Source organism: Leptosomus discolor, chromosome 6, assembly GCF_034619465.1.
Source record: "Leptosomus discolor isolate bLepDis1 chromosome 6, bLepDis1.hap2, whole genome shotgun sequence".
NCBI lineage: Eukaryota > Metazoa > Chordata > Aves > Leptosomiformes > Leptosomidae > Leptosomus > Leptosomus discolor.
In genome coordinates, this window is record NC_141396.1 from 25,674,921 (window position 1) to 25,692,765 (window position 17,845).

At 36.0% G+C, this 17,845-nt stretch overlaps 1 protein-coding gene across 1 annotated transcript in view; it reads left to right on the plus strand.

Moving 5' to 3' along the window:
* Positions 1–17,845, plus strand: part of LRMDA (leucine rich melanocyte differentiation associated) — a 691,665-nt gene that overhangs the window by 296,531 nt on the left and 377,289 nt on the right. The window lies entirely within an intron of this gene.

Consider the following 17,845-nt stretch of genomic DNA (forward strand, 5'->3'; position numbering starts at 1 on the left):
CTGGGGCTTGGTGATTTTTCCCCAGTCTTTTAGTAAGTTCAGTTTAAAGTTGGGCTAATATGAGGAAATTTTTTTTTACCCTGGAAAAAAAAAAAAGCAGGTAGCAATTAGAATTATTTTCTTTTTTTTTTTTTTTTCTTTTTTTTTTTTTTCAGTGGATTGGAAAACCGTTATTATCATCTATTAGGTTTAAGGGAAAGAAGCCCACTTCTACTGTAGAATAATACTGTTACAAAGCAAGAAGAGTTTAATTATGGTATTTCTTGCTATTTTGATTCTCAAGATTTTATTAATTTTAACATTCACAAAAGGTAGTATCCCACTGATTATAAGTGACAGCAACATGTTTATAGAAGCACCTGAGAAATCACTGTAGGCATTTAAGAAAATCTTTCATCCCTAGTTGCAAAAGCATACCAGTAACTGCTTGTTGAGCAAGACCTTGTCAACTTTTTATCACAATACATTGTTGGGTAATAATTTTAAAATTATTTATGGAATGGAATCCCAGCTGTACTGAAAATACCATCATTTAATATGTTGTCTGTGATTCTCATTAGCTTTTTTTGCCTGAGGGTTATGAAGAGAACAAAGATTTTTCTGTATGTCTAAGACTGAGCACTGTATAAAATTTTTGTCAGGGGACTTGTTGACCTTATGTAAAGTTACCTCTTTGAGAAGCTCTTCATATTATGGCTGCAGTTGCTATGGAAGTTGCATAAACCTAGCAACAGCCAGCGTGCCCTGGCGCAATGTATTTCAGAAGTTTGGACTCTAAATGGGAATATTTGCTTACTGCAAAATTTACATCCAGTACAGTATAGAAATTACAATCAGTCAAGTGGACCGTGTATTTAAAAAGCAAAAGCTATATATAAAATGCAGGATATCTGTTACTCCACACAGGATCATACTTTCTCTACTGATTGCTATTAAAAATAGGAGCCTTCAAGTAAAAGAATTTATTTATTAACATTCACAACTTCTCTGGAACTTGAGGCAGAATATTGCAGTACCTTTTAAGTATACTTGCATTAGTTTTGTTTTGTTTTTTTTCCTTTTGATACTTGTTTTCGTGTAGTGTGGTAGCCTCTCTAGCTCTTTTATCTTAAACTGTAACATTCTACTATTATAAAAACATTGGGTTGATCTCCTAATTAATATATTAAAGCTAGAACATCATTTAGTGACATTAACTGATATTTTGCATCTGGTGGTGCTCCTGCAGAAGGTAGACTTGAGCAACAACATTATGATTGCTGTCTGCTTGTATGTATGGCTGACTCAGCAGTATGTGGTTAGTCTGACTTAAAGGCTAAGACAAAATCCTACTATTCACCTTCTCCTCAGGGACAACTGCCCTTCTCCATCAAGAAAACAACCATTCAGCCAGAAAGATTGACTCCCAGAAATTCACCACAATCGCTTTAGTATTTTAAATTTCAGGTGGGATTAGAATTGATGGTGGTGAGGGCAGAGGCTCAGAGCCTTGAATCTTTATGCTTAAGTGAGTTAAGCAAAACTGCTGTCTCTGAAAAGTCTCTGTATTTCTTTTTAACAGCTAGAAAACAGGATAAATGAGGAAGGGAAAATGCAGTCACAAATGGAGGTGGGGAAAAAGACATTTTAACCCCTTTGATGATGAGAAATGGAATCCTAAATTATTATTTAAACTTAGATTAATCCTATTTGTGTGTTTGTGTTGCTGTGTTATTGGTTTAAAAAAATAAGATATAACGAACATATAGTTTCTATAGTAAGTACAGTTGTTGAAAAGAGCCTTAAATCTAAGGCTTAATCTACTGTCCTGTTGACAGTAGATATCAGCATACCTAGTAAGCTGAAGTTGCACCTTTTTGTAAAAATAAAATAGATAAAATATAAACCAGAAGTGAGATTAAAAGAAATGGTGCCAAACCAAACTAGCATTTTATATTAAGTGCTTGGCTCATGACAGATAGTGCTGCTCCTATTTACTTGCCATCTGAAACTGTTCCCACTCAATTGGTTTACCCACATTTCTACAGAATCTTCCTTTAGTTCATTCATACAAGAGATCAGTGGACCTTCGCTAATACTATAGTAATGTTCTTTGAGCTGTCCCAGTCTTTGAGATGCTCAGTATTATTTGCATTTTGAAATTGCACTCATGCTTTTTAGCTTTTTACAAACAGATCATATCAGACAATGAAAGAATAACAGCAGAATACAAACATCTTTGGTTTTTTGATTTTATTATTGAATAATTTTAATAAGCTCCAGTATTTTATCAGACTAGCTTATGAACACATTCTCATTTCTGCTTCTTCCCCAGCAGGTGTTTTACCTCAAAACTAGAAAAGTTAATGAGTCAATGGAGGAAACAAACATGTTGTCATTCACTGTGGCTGATTTTATTTTTTGTAGTGACAAAAAACATTTAGAAAACTGTGGCAAGTTTCAAAGACAATGGTGGGGTAACGCTTACACCTGATTGTTAGTTCTCTGCTCTTGAAAATGTAATCTGTTTGAAGTAGAGCATGGCTTTTGCATAAGCAAGAAATTTTTTTTTAGATTTTTTTTTTTATGGAGGGAGGAAGTATTTCTTGTTTTAAAGTACTGCTATAATCCATAAGTTTAGTCCATTAGGAAATCTGGGAAATTTCTGGTAGTGAGAAGGTATCATCATTTTTCATCAGTATGTTGAAAGTCATTTTTCTCTGTCACCATCTTTCTGGTATATGTGTGAATTTAATCTCTAAAATGAGTGGCAGGAACTAAAAGGACATCAGTCTTTGTAAATCCAACTTGTTGTTTACTCCGCCTTTAGAACATCACCGCTGATGAAAAGGGTGCAGTCTTATGAACACAGCTCTTTCTAGCGCTCTGAGGGCTGGCTTCTATTCATTGCCTTTAATCTGAAAATGGGTTAAAAATCACTATTTGTGAAGTGTTAATGGATGTTTATTTCATATTAGCAACTAGTATCTTTTTTGCTAACGTTTCCATATGCATTCTCAGTCTGCTTCACTTTACAGAAATTTGCTTCCTCCTTTTAAGATACTCAGGAATCTAAACTACTATTGAATATTAGGTTACTGCAGCCATAGTGTGTTCATAGAGTACATCTTGCCTTCAGGAGAAAAGGGGATAGGCTTTGTCAGGTTTTGGGAATGTATTTCTGTCTCGTTCAGGGTATGAAAAGTCTCAGAGCTTTAATTACAAACCTTAGCATGGCGTGTAGGGTAAAGAAGGGAGGGGATGACTTCTACAGCTGAACATTTATCAGTCTCTCAGAGATTTAAAGCAGTTCTGTGAAAGAACTGAGACATCTTCCTCTATTTCAACCCGATAATTCTTCTATCATATTAATGATGGTATTTGTATCATAAGGTGGAAATTACTTAAGAATAATTTAAAGTTAAGGTGGTATGTAGAATGTGTGGGTTGTACTTTTTTCAGATTGTAATAGAAGAACCTGCAGATGGTTCCTTGATTGTTTGCTTTAGTTTACATTTAGTATCCTCTGGGATGATTTGTATGGTGTATTGAAAAGTTTGCTCTCCCTTTAGACTAGTGAGCATAGCTTGATGAACTGTAAAAAAACTATCACACACACCCCCCCCCCGCCCCAAAACAAAAAACCTAACCCCAAAGCCAACAAAAAATCCCCCACCCTTCAGATGAAGTGTGTGATGGCAATATTGATTCTCTTTTAATTGTTGGAATACCGTAATATTTTTATGTGGTTATCAGAGGAAACAGCAAAATGTTCTAAAAATTGCTAACAAATGTGTTTGATATCTAAACGGGCTCCTTTACCTTGGGAGTGTGTGTGAGATTGATTTAAAGGAGGTACCACTGAGATCTATATTGTTACAGAGCTGCTAACTAATGATCCTATGGAGACTAGTCTATGTATATATAGTCTGTTTATGAGGGTCTGCATGTAAAGTAATATGAGATATAAAGAGCAAAGGCAGATTTTTTTCTTTTATGATGTCTTTGAGACAAGTTTGCTAGAAAGTAGAGTAGCAAGATGGATAAAAGGAGGAAATAAATGACCCTCTTTATTCTTCTTTATTAGTAAATTGTACTAGCTTTCCAGTGCTTGAGGTCATTGCTCATTTTCTGATAGAAAATGGATGTAATGCATGAAACCCGTTAACAGAAAAGCGGGGAAGGTGTTTAGAGCTGTCCTTAACTATGGAGGGCACATGCAAACTCTCAAACTCTATTCTTCCTTTATCATGAAAATTCGCTTCACAGGTTCATGTGGATGATTTTGATTTACAGATTTTCATACCCAAGTAGTCTCCTGGGCAGTGTGATTTCCTACAGGAAGTTTGGACACAAACAGGGTTCAGAAAGAAATAGCAAGGTTTTCTGGACCCAAATTTAATAACCTTCCCAGTGGAGCTGATGCACAGAGGTTTTAAGTACCAGTACCTGTATCTTACCTGGCAGCTTGAAAGGAAAGATATCTCTTTGGTTTTATAAGTGGTAGACATATTGTTCTACATAAGAGCTGACTGAAGATTCATCACAGTGAATGTTTTAAAGAACCATTTGTACGTAATTGAGTCAAACTAACTCAAAAGGAGAAAAGAAAGTTGCAAGCATCAATCTTGCTTTGCTTTCGCTGAAGCTGGATGCCTAAATGTTGGTGTTCTTTAGAAGCTTTTTATTTTTGTTGATGTTTTTCTTGGTTAATAGCTTCAAATAGGAGTTAAAATTCAGAATATTTCTAAATACCACTTATATCCCAAGTTTAAGTTGGTCTGTTGTTTTTAATTTCCTTGTGGAGCTGTTGCATCTTTCACTGTCAGTTGAGCCTCTCTCTTACTGGCTTATTTTTCTTTTCCTCAGAATAATTCTTTGGATTATGAAACAAACATTCTTCCCCCTTTAAGTCCCTCTAGGTCGGTCTACATGGATTAAATTTCTAGATGGTGAATAGCGAAGACTGTTCTGGTGGCTATGACCAGATGCTATGAAATGGGTATTATTGTTGCTTTTCAGTTGAAAAAAAATTATTTAAGTACATAGTATCATTAATGTCTACTTCATCCTGGTTTATATGTATCTCTTAAAATTGCTCTACCAGTAGTAGAGCATCTGGGTTGGAAGATGACCTTTCACAGTGCAGTACAATAGTTTCTTTAGCACCCTTTGTATAGAGATGAACTTGCTCAGAGGCTAAGAAAATGCAGTGGAGGGAACTGTTTGAGCAGAGGGGGAACGTACTGAAGTAAAAGCAAAGATGTGAAAATTCAAGAATATAAAAATATACAGCAAGAAGTTGTGAAACAAGGGAAAAGGTGAAAGAAATAAAAGAATAATGAAAGTAGTTATGGTGAAAAGCTGTGATAGATGAGTTTAGTGCACTGTTTGAAGACAGGTGGTAAAGGCGACCTAGAGAAAGCAAGTAGAAAAACCTGTTTATGCTGAGTTACAAATTGGAAATGGTAACATCAGTAGTTCACTAGAGAGATTTAAAGAAGGCATAGTGTCTTCAATGGCTTGCTTGGGTCAAAACTACATTCTCCAATTTCTTCAACATGACATGAAAATAAGAATGTTTTAGTAACATAGAATGAGCATAACTATTGATGTACTTCAGGATCACTTATAATTTTGCTGATTTTTATTAATTTACATTCACACATTCCCTATTTTTCTTATTGGGTTAGTAATTATTCTTTTTAAACAAAATTTAGTGTAAAATTAAGTAATACATCTGTTTATCTCAAAGTTATTAAAAAATTTCAGAAAGTTCACTTAATGTTTTCACTGGAAGGGAAAGAAGGGTGGAGGCATTTGGGAAGAGTAGCTCAGTGATGTGGGATAGAACCAGGTGTATGACTCATAGCCTATATGCTTTCCAGTGGTCATGTTTCCTCTGAAAACAGGAGCCAAAATCGATGACATATTAATACCTAGTGGGTTGGACTGAGATAATACAATCAGCTTGCAGGTAATGGAATACTTGGTTACAATTGTTTAACATAAGGGAAGGAGGTTCAGAGGTTTTGGAGGCCTCTAATAATCATGATAGAGAACATGGAAATTCTATGTGTATGGTTCAAATCAGGATGAATTGCTATTTGGAGAAACGTGATTAGGAGAATGGGTGTAAAGAGTAACTTTTACCTGCTTTTATGCAAAGTTATTTTAGTATGAGAAAACCATTCAGAATAAACTAATTTTAAATAGATCTGAAAAAGATAAACCATGAAAATCTGTGATCAGATTAACATTCCTAGACAAACAAGTCCTTTTCATTTGCTACTTTTGTTGGGGATTATCAGCTGTTGTTTCATTGTAAAGCATCTGTGTTGAGGCTATTGATGGAGCAGCTGTTGCTGTCTTCATTTACTGTTGTCCTTACCTTGTTCCAGAAGTATGAACTTTACCTTTTAATGTATTTTTTTTAAGAAGTGGCAGGGTGAGTCTGAGATTTCAGCTGAGGGTGAGAGCTTAGATATGCCAAACAGACTTATTTCTCTTTCTTGTTATATTCAAAGACTAACTTCACTGATGCAATTTGAGATACATATTATGTTTGCATACTTATAGAAGGTTTTAATTGTATTGAATTATAAAAAATACACGGTGGTAACTGAATGACACTTGCAGAAGCATTACTTATGACTACTGTCACCTGTCCTTTTGCTACAAGGAAAAGTCAAGTTACCAATTGCCAAGGGTAGGATTTAAAGGCTGTGAGCCACTATACTAAAATATGCCATTAAAAAATTGCGTTTCACATGAATCCTTATTTTCCAAGCATTTTGGCAGCTTGATGAACTTTTCATTTGTACCTGTGTCTGTCTATGTAGATTTATCTTTCTGTATGTAAGAATGCAAGCCTTTGTGCATAAAACCCTGCATGGATAGCACAGTGGTGTTTGTCACTGGACATGTCTGCTGATTGTACATTAGCAAACTATTTCGTCTGCCCTTATATACAGAAAGTGGGGAGGGAAGGCTAATTCTTTCCCTGATTTTTAAGTCTATCTGTCTGAAATTGGTTATGAGGCTTACATGACAGATATTTCTCAAGAGAATGTTACTCCTGTAGGGATTTTTTTAGTCCACCGAAAGAGACTCATTGTGGCATAGGACCAAGATGTAGGCCAAGTGGAAATACAGCAAAGTGATTTAATAGAAAAGGTAATTCCTATTCAAACTGGATGGTCCCTTATTCATTTCCTCGGATTATCATCAAATTTATGTCACCAGCAAAGGAGCTTTATTGAGTTTCACAGATATATTCCTTTTGCTTTCATTGTCATTAGTTGGCACACTGACATTTTCATATGTGTCTCAGCTAATGCCTCAAAATTACTCCATCTACAAATGTAACAATTGAACAGATAATTTTAATAAGATTCAGCTTGACTTCAGACTGCACTCCTTCCTTTCTTTATAGAATGCAAATTGTAACCTGTTTTTAAAGCCGTGCAATGCAGTGAACTTTAATGGGATTTGACAACATCATATTAAGCACAACAACTACGCATAATGTACCGAAAAATTGGACGTGAAATTGGAAACATAGCTGAGAACAAAGTAAATTTACATGGTTTGGTAGTTTGAATGTCTGATATCATATTCTCTCATGCAAGCTCCATAAAAAGCAAGGGATTTAACAATGGATATCAGCGGAAAGTGCTTTTAAAGTTAAAGCTGATGGATGGCTTGTCAAAAAAAATAATTGCATTGGTTGGAAAGTCGGGATGCGTGCTGAGGGGGAGAGAACGGGATATACAGAGAGGATGATGGGAAGTGACAGTGGTCTGTCAAGAAGCAGTGGCTGCCCAGAGAAGTGTGAAGCCAGAGCTATAAGGTGGCAGAGTAGAACAGGCTGTCAGAGCAGGAAAGTGGCTTTAATACCCTGAAAAGCAAAGGAATCCGCCTGTCAGCCTTGCTCAGCCGTGCTGAAAGAGGAAAAGAACATGGCATAAAGTTAGAGACATTAAATGGGAAAAAAAGAGAGGCCAACGAAAGCCAGTGAGGAGGGGTGGTGAGCTGTTATGTTTTTAAATAGACAAATGACACATTTCTAGGTGCAGCAAGAAAGCAAACTGTCTAAGAAATTTAGAACTGGTTAGAGGCTTTTTTGAAAAAGAAATACAAGATGATCAGCATCTATTTCTGGCATTTAAAAGTGTACCACGTAGCCCTGTGACCTTCCCTTCACTTCCATCTTGTGTAGCTGTACTGGCCCATCACTGCTATGAGAGGCAGAAATGGTTTTGTTATGGAAACAGCTTTGTCCCTGTAAGCATTGGAAGCACTTGGTGTGTGAACAAAAATTAATTGTCTCAGAGGTCTCTTTTTAGCCATTCATAAGATATGAGCTTGTAAATCTGATTATCAACCTAAGCAAACAATTTTTGTATAAAATTTTTTAAATGTTGAGATTAATTTGGCCATACATCATTACGATTTATATCTGGTACTAGTGCAGTGCCACACAAATAGCACCTATCAATTTTAAAGGCTTTCCACAAATGCTGGAAAATTTATTTATATCTCACAGATTGTAGAAAAAAACCTGAGTAACTGTCAATACAGCTTTTTAATATAATATCAGTATTTTTCAAATACTGTTCCCTGTAATAATCTGTTACAAATATATTTTAAGGAGAAATGGGAAAAAAAAAGTAAAGTACAAAAATTAGAAAATCTTTATATATGAGATATATATTCGGTATATTTGGGATAACGTGTTAAAAGGTGCTGTGCTACATAGCGGCTATATAAGAAAGGCATTAGAAACACAGTTCATACTGTACTTTTTCGGTGTGTCACCTTAACTTTTCCAAAGAAATGGCGTCCAATAGAAAAATGCAAATAAAACCCAAGAATACAGCTTGTGCACAGATATTCAGAAAATGCACACTGCATCTTAAAGAAATTCTTGAATACAACTAGATCTTGAAAAATACTGAGCAAAATGAAAGCTGCAAGGACATATTGTTAGGTACATTTCAACACTTTTCAGGATTTGCCTCAGTTTATAATTGTGGTAGAAGTTACTAAATGCAGTGAAGTTTCTGGGTGTTGCTTCATGGAACTTGTTCTGAATGCTACTAAGGCTGTGTTTGAAATAAAATGCGAGTTAGCAGTTCTCATGTGCAATAGAAAAGGAAACAAAGGTCACCGTTTTTGATACTAGGTGGTTCCAGATTTTGGTTTATGTCGCAGTTATAATGACAACCTAATTCAAATAAGGACTTCTTAATGCTTCTGTCCTTACATGCTTTCATGTTTTATTTCTGTTGCAATGTGTTGAATGGGAGAATTCATTTTTCCATCTTATCTATTTCTATTAATATAGAAACCAATCATGTCATAATTCTAATACAGAGACTAAAAATCCATAGAATTGGTTGCTCTCATAGCATATTTAATCTTTCTGTTGGTCTGAATATCATGTGTCCAAAAATGTTTTACATCCTGAGGTAGAAGGCCCCCAGTTAAAATGTTGTAAGCATTATGTTACTAGTTCTTTGTTGAAACAACAGCAGAAAATGGAGAATATATTAGCATTAAGGAATAATCTAGAGTGTTGCTAGGCATTTTAAGCACATTTGTTTTAAAAAATGTATTGAAAGACACCATTGTTTGCATTTGAAAATCAACATGTTAATTACTATTATATTGAACATTGAACATGTATGCTTTGGGGTTGCATGATGGCCCCAGTTCTTAAGGATTATCAATGCTGGACCTAAAGGGCATTTTGTTTTTTTTATGGGTGCAATTTCAAATTACATAATAAAAAGAAATCAAATAAAAATCTTTACTTCTTCCTTCTCGCATTAGCACCTAATGTAAAGTTGCAAAACTGAATAAATGAGGAAATTACAGTAATCTATGCCTTTTATGTGTACATATTTTGTGAGCTTCTAAATGGGAGATGATCTAACAGATTGTATTTCTTTAGCCCGGCAATTTTCCTATAGTGTCTGTTGCTGGTGCATATGAATACATTACAATATATATAGTCTGAGCAAATGCATGAGTGATAAATCTCTCTACCTGGATAAAATGAAAAAAAACCCCACCATAGCTTCAGAGTTTGAATAGCAGCATTTGCCTGCCAAATAAAATACTTTCTTTCTCACCTTCTTTAGTCAGTAAAAGTCCTAACTAGAAATGAATGAATGCAATAAAATGCGCTATATTTGCTAGATACAAAATGGTGATGTTGGAGCTAGAACTGCAACCTTTGCTTGTTTTTTTCTTACTCCTTATGAATTCAAAAAATCCATACTGTTGCTTGCAATATAGTGTTTTGTGTATTAATAGCTCTTTTGGTTTGCAAATAACACTTCTTTGTGTCACTTCGTGGTTCCAGAAGGGTCACTGTTTTTTTACGCTTTAGGAAGATTGCTGCTGTTATCTGTAAATCTATTGCTTGGACAGGAATAGGATTAAATGATAAGATTTAAAACAGTATTGGCTGTATTTTATTCTTTTCAAGGAAATGACCCCTTACCTTATACAGCTTAAATAAATAAATAAAGCTTCTAAGACATACAGCAGCAAAGCTTTTGCCTTCGGTACCTCAGGAGTATCTGAATAAAATGTCTTATTAAGCAAGATATAAGGGCAGGAAGAGAAGAATAAATCAAATTAGTTGATGTCTCAAGCTTGGAACACCATATATAGTACTGGTAGTTACCTATTTAGTAAAATTGATTTAATGAGAAATATAAATGCTGGTATTTAGATGCCTGTATTTTGGTAACTTGGTTATTGGCTTCCAAAATTGTATGATAATATAATATTGCAAAATTTTAAAGTGCAGCAGGAACTGTTGAAATCAATTCTGCCTCTCTGCAGCAAGCTTAAAAATGTGTTGGGCCTTACAGAAAGGGAGGAAATACTGGATTATCTTTTGTAATGTTGTACCGCAAGCCCAAAAGGGATTTGGTTTGTCTCATAACACTGGTCATATATGGAGTTTGCTTTTCATTAACCAGCATATCCTCAGGTATTCAGCCGCTCCTATGTGTTCACCTAAAAGGATTGAATTGAAGGCAGAAATTGTCGGTTAAACTGGACTCTGAGAAGCCATGAGCATGTAATTTTGATAAAATGTTGCATATTTGTTGTTATCCTGTGTGAGAATGTTGCTTATTTCTGGGCAAAATTATTTCTTCCATATAAATTCCATTGACAGAATAAAACTTGCACTTTGGAACAGGTAACTCCTAGTGTGCAAGGAATCAACTTTCTGGTGTTGAAAAAGCTCTGACCTTCCATTTCATTGTACTGTACTGCTGATCTGCCTACCCAAGATCTTTATATGACTTTCATCACAATAATTTTGGAAAATTTATTTCTGTAATACTCAATGGGGTATGTAATTACTTACAAATAGGAAGTAGAAGATCAAGCTTCCTGTTTGAATGACTCCAGGTCAAATTTAAATCTGTGACACAGAAAAAAAAAACTAAATCACACATTTTAGACCACACCTCTCTCTTCTCGCTACCAAATTTTATATGTATTTTACTTTCTTTTGCTGCACCAAATATACCATGCCTATATATATATATATATCTATCTATATATATGTGTGTGTGTGTGTGTCCCAGTATTGTGGGGATTGGTCAAAGGTATTAATCTTTGTAGAGAAAACATACAGAAAACAGTAGCACGTGATATCACAGCAAAAGATGTGTTAACTTGATTTGTGTGGCTTTTATGACTTTGGTAGGGAGCCAAACACTGTAAAGAAAAGCCCCACTTGTGGTGATCTAGAAGGCAGCAGGATTTTGAAGGTTTTCCAGCAGACCTCTGCTTAGTAAGGTCTTAGAAGAGAATAGCTGCTGCTTAGTTTGCCTGAATTTAGATTTTCACATATTAGGAATAAAGGATGGGAGAAGATAGAACTAGACTGTCTATTTTTAGCTGGGGTAAAATATCAGGTTAACAGATGTATTGAATGTTAATGAAAGGAGGTCTGCACAACACCTGAACCTGTGTCAGTTGTACTCGCAGTCTAGGTTTCTCCAGCTTGTGAGTGTTCCTCTTGCTAATTATTCCTGCTCAGGGTTTTAGCCAAACTTAGGTATGTGAGCTAGTATAAAGCATTCTGTCACGCTGAGAAGCAACAGTAGTAAGAGCTTGTATATTTCCACTTTACATTCTGGGAGAAATCACCTTTGCATGATGTGCAATGCTCTCTTTTCCCATTTGTGTTATTTAATAGGAAAGGGCTAGACCTGCACATGATAAGGGGCAGTGCTTTTATAATTGAAGCACTTTGGGTGCTTCAGTCAGTAAACTTCAGGTCTAGTTTACTGTCGTGAAGGGTATCTTGATTTCCTCTCCCATAGTGCCCTGAAAAATTGGGGGGGGGGGGGGGGGGGGGGGCGCATGCCTGATGGCTAGGTGTTCTAGCCAAGTGTTCTCAGACAGGAAACAATAATAAGCAGCTATTACTGTGGAAAAGCTAGAAAAGCTAATTACTACTAGTTGCTTTTGTGGGTAGCTCTAGTAAACTTAAGGCATTTTTACCTAATACCCATCAGTGATGAAATCACCTTAATAACATCATCTGCAGACCTGTTTGAAAGATTAGTAGAGGGGATCAAAGATCTGGGAATTTGTTCAACCAAACATAACTGTAGCTGCATAAATAAGATGCTAACTTCCTTTTCTTTATTGAACAAGTCACGTCCTGAAGGCTTCTGTAAGTGACTATGAAGCAATATTCTCCTTAGAAACTGGTTTTATTGTAATATAACTTGATATGACTTAAACCTTGTCAAGTCATGCAATCCATTACTATTTCTGTTCCAGTGAGGGTTTTTTTTAATATAGAAATGTTTTTTAATTTTTTTTTTTTAGAGCCCCTTCATAACAGAACTGAATTTGTTATGTTAGCTTGTTTTCTCATCTCTAGTTTCTCTTAATTCTTAATACAGCAAAATGTTTTCTTAGCATTCTCTTCTCCCTTTCCCCTGTGGATGTGGGGTGTCTTTTTTTTTCTTTTGAATTTGGTGTTTCCTTCAAGCAAGTAAGCACCCTAAAGATACAAGGGCATTTAAAAATATAAAACTGGTCAAGATGGATGGCAAAACCCACCATGCATAAATAAAGTACCCCCTTCTCTCTCTCCTTCTCCCCCCTCCCAAAAAGAACAATGATTGTGTTCTTGAAGACCTGGTTGAATAAGTGTGTCAGGTACTGATTGGAAGAATGATAAATGGAGTGACCTAACAAAGGATTGACTTCTCCAAAAGACAGGCCTTTTTTAATGGATGGAAAGGGAGGAAGCCTCATTTAGAAGGGAAAGGCTGTTGGCAGTGCAGATATGACAAAGGGGAAGTCGACAACCATTGATTTACGTTCAGGAATGACAGTTGAAAAATTCAACAATAATCATGACAAATGAGAAGCAATGCAGTCAGAGGAAAAAATGCCAATACGTTAAGCCTGAGAAGAAATGCCAAGGTCACAAGGAAAGGTTCCCAAACTTCTGCTTTTGACAACCCCAATGGAAATATTGGAAAAGATGGGGTACAGGTTAAAAGGTATGGTTTGGAAAAAGGGGTTGTAGGCAATACTAATTAGAGTTTGTTCTTTTCAGGGAGGTTGTGTATGTTGCCTACAGTAGTGCTGAGGTAAACTGACCATTAACAGAGTCTTATCCTCAAGAGTATCTTTTTTTTTTTTTTTAAGGAACTGCTCAAATAAATTAGTTGCAACAGGCCAACAATCATCTTCATTTTAAAATATCACTTTGTTGCTCACTGAATAAAGCAGACCTGTAGATTTATTTTTTTTTTTACCCTGGTCTTATGCATACTTTATAACTTATTTTAAAAAAATGAAGTATGATAGCAAATAACATTATAAAAGGTTTAGATGGACTGTTAGGTCAGATCTGAATAAATAAGTCTGGCATCTAAGAACTCTTTAATAAATGTAAAGCTAAACACAGTAGCATAATCTTGTAGTGAAGAGGTTTTGAAATAAACAGTGCCTTGTTTATTTTTGTTTTTCAGCTTATTGAAACAGTTAGTGGAATGGGCAGACCGTGTGTATAAAACATTTTCTTCTAGTGCGCTAGCTTTACATTATGTTATTAAGTAATTTACAAAATTGCAGTATGCAGATAGTCACTAGTGTAATGAAATGAGCAGCTCTCTGTTTACTTGGAAACCTGAGAAAATAATGTTGGTGAGAGAAACATGCCTACCTAGCATATCTTATGGAAATGAGTAGGGAGGCAGTGAATATCAAAACCTGTTTTATTTGTGTGGTATTAAGTGACACAAATTGCTTTCAGATATATCTTATGTTGCAAATATTCCGTGATATTGATTAAAAAAAAAACCCCTCCACTCAACAAATCTGCATTTAAATGGGGCTAAAAAGAGAAATTACTTAATTGGAAGGAATGAACAGCTTTATAATAGCTCATTATTGTAGTACCTCTTTCAAATTAAACTTATTTCAAACTCCTGACTTGTAAAGGGTTAAGCCCTCACACACACAAATACTAATATAACATGCAGTGGTCATTTTAACCTTACATGAACTAAAGAAGTTTATACATTTAAAAACAAATCTGAAATACAGTCTGGCCAAATAATGCCTGAGCTTGAGGGGGAGAAGGAAGATACACCAGAAAAACCCAACCAAACAGCCCAACCCAGAAAGATTATAAATTGCTACGACCTATTATTTGAGGTAAACCTGGATCTATAATGGGTTTTTTACCAGACCACTTATACCTGGGGCTGCAAAGTGGAATATAAGGAAACTAGCCTCTTTAGATTAAACATTTTCTAATCAGCTTTATCACTCATATCTGAATTTATCTTATTTGAGGAAAATGCCAATATATTAGCAAGCATATATGATACACAAGGTGACCCTACCAACTTAATGACATAATACATTATCCTTAATGAAGTCAATATCTTGTCTTTTAGCTGTCTGTCTATTGGGGCGATTAATTGCAGTGTCATTAAAGTTAGCTCTCTTTTCATTTGAGCTTGACAAGTCGCATAAAACTAATGTTCTTAGTTATCAGCCACTGGAATAGGATGGAGGATGGAGGAAATTGTAGGACAAATAAGGGGGTACTGCAACAGCTAACTTGAAGGAATTTTTCCAATGACTGTTTTCCAAGCCTTCTATTGCCATGTATGCACTAATAGTTAGAACATTTGAAACAGAATTATCCAGATTGGGGTTTTGCTTCTGTGTATTGAGCTTGATGTAGAACATAATGAACAGCAAACTGTCAGAGGCCACTGTGTTATTAAGACATCAGGACTGAAAAATTTGCTGAAATAGCCCCATGAGTAAAGTTAAATGAGATTACCTATCCTAAGTTAATGCAATAAACAATATAAAAATATGTATTTTTCTCTTACTGTAGAGTTTCTCATTTATCAGAGTGCAAAATAAAAATAAAGCAATTTAGGAAATGAGTTTATATGAAATAATGGCTTTGCATCTTTGATAAAACAAGTTTCATTCACTAGTGATGATAGCAATGAAGCTCTGGTGCCCAGTGCTAATTGTAGCGCAAAAGCATCACTCCCTGCCTTCCCCCTACCTCTGAAACTACAAGACAGGATGGCTGTAATTTACAGTGTGTTATCTTTGTCTATAGCAGCAAGATGATATGAAGTAAATCAAGGTACGAGTAATGAAAGACTGAAAATTTATTCCTTGGAGCACACTTTAAAGTGTAGTATCTGTTATAGTGGCACTGCCTGAAGACCCTGAAATGAGACTTGGATGAAGGGCAATAAAGAAGCATAGAGGCTCATGTTAATGTTGTTTGTCTGAGGTTAGTAATTGGGTTCCACTGATGAGTTGTGTGAAGACAAAGTGAGAATCCTAGCAAGTATTGTAAATCTTACATTGTTGGAACAAGAAGCAATCCTAACAAATATTGATCCTTCCTGTGCCCAGAGGCGAGGAAGAAAGCAGCATGCTGCTGAGCCAGTGTTGTTTCAATAGCACCAATTACCTTAGTGAGGCTAGTGCTCTGCATGAAATCCCACCAGGCTCACAAATTGTGAATTATCAATGATTAGGCTTTTTAGATATATCCCCTAAAATCACGCCAAGTTAGCTTTCTGTATCAATTCTCCTTTCAGCCCCCCCAATGTATGTCTCAAAAGCCTTTATTTTCAGCTTTTAAAATGCTCTCGATATGTTTCAAGTACATCATATGCACTTAATCCTTTCCCTCCCGTACACCCCCTTCAATCACTGCTCCCCCACCCAAAAAAAAAAAAAAAAAAAAAAGAAAAAGAAAAAGAAAAAAAAGAAAAGAAAAGGACAGAGCTTGCAACACTTGAAAATATTCTTGGCAATATTTACTGATTTGTTTAACTTGTATTTTCTTGTTTCTAATTTACAATAACTACTAGAAAATACATACATTGAGACAGTTTTAAAGGCTTATTTTAATAAAAATGCACATTCTGCATCTGAAGCTTCGGTGTACTTTTGACTCTAAATTCAGATTTCTTCTAGAAAAAACTCTCAGTCATTATTAAGTAATTTTCAAAATTATAGAGTGCTAAAAAATTGATGTTTGGCTCTAAATTCATATGTAGTTAAATGCCTGTGCTTCTACACTTGCTTTCTGTCTTAATGTCGTTTGAAGTTATCTGTCCGTATAGAGTGAGGCTGCTAAAATGCTGTATGAAGGAAAGGCTTCTGGTAGGGTGTGAGGGGGAGGGTGCCAATAGTAGTCTGGGGGTTCAAAACAGTGATGTAGCGTTGTGACAAGTCTCTGTCCTGATGAGCTGCAGGCACATGCCTGCTGGGGGCAGAGAAAGAGTGAGTCACAGGTCAGTAGCAGACACAGGAAGAGATCCTTCTCCTGCCGTTTTCTAGTCCTGTGCTCCAGAGCATGTTTGTGTCTTCTGTGGTATCTGTGGTTATTGATGACTTTAAGGCCAGTAGGAGATTTATAGAAAATTTATTGAGAATCTCTTCTATGCTGTGTGAAAAGGGAGGCCTAGTAAGGTAGAAGAGCAGTTCATTCAACATATATAATTGCTGCTGTTTTGTTGCTTGATAGTAAGCGTTGACCTTGAGGTTGGCTCCTACCTCAACCTAACTTTTGGGGAATACCCTGCAGTGTGACTGACCTTGTAGTAGGAGCTTTCTTCGGTAAAGGCCTTTGTGTAAAGCCTGAGGAGTTGACTTTTTCTCCATTCCTACCAATTTTAGCCCTCCCACATTACCTCTTCTATTTTTCTTACACTTGCTTTTGAGTTCTTATCATGTGTTTGCTGTATTGCCAGGCTGACAGATTCTTAACTGAATCAGTTCAGAGAACGGCAGGGCAATCCATTGTGCCTAGTCCCCTGTGCTGTGCTAGCTGAAAGGACATGAAGGGACATAAGGGAAGGGTTCAAAATTTGGATTTTATTTTTTTTCTTTCTTTCTTTGTAGAGAGCATACGGTCACTGCTTGAGGTTGGCAGCCCTTAAAGGGGGGCTAGATAGACTGAGAATTGTGTATCTGTGCTACAGGGGTGTGTGAGTATTGGGGGGACCCCACTTGCACTGAGTAGGCTGGATGTAAGAGTTCACAGCACCTGGTGTCTGGATTTGAAAGGTCCTGTAAATTTTTGCACGTGAGCCTGCCTGAAGTTTCTGTGCAGATATGGAAGAGGTTGTTGAAGGCTTTGTGTTTTGAAGCATTTTCCTGCAAAAGATGAGAACCAACACCCAGTGTTTGGTTGCACAATTCTTTTTCAAGTGATCACAAGCCAGCAGCAGTTCCAGTGATTTAAAGTAGTTGGTTGATAGGCTTAAGAATCTGTATAAATGCTATAGTATCTGCACAAATAGCA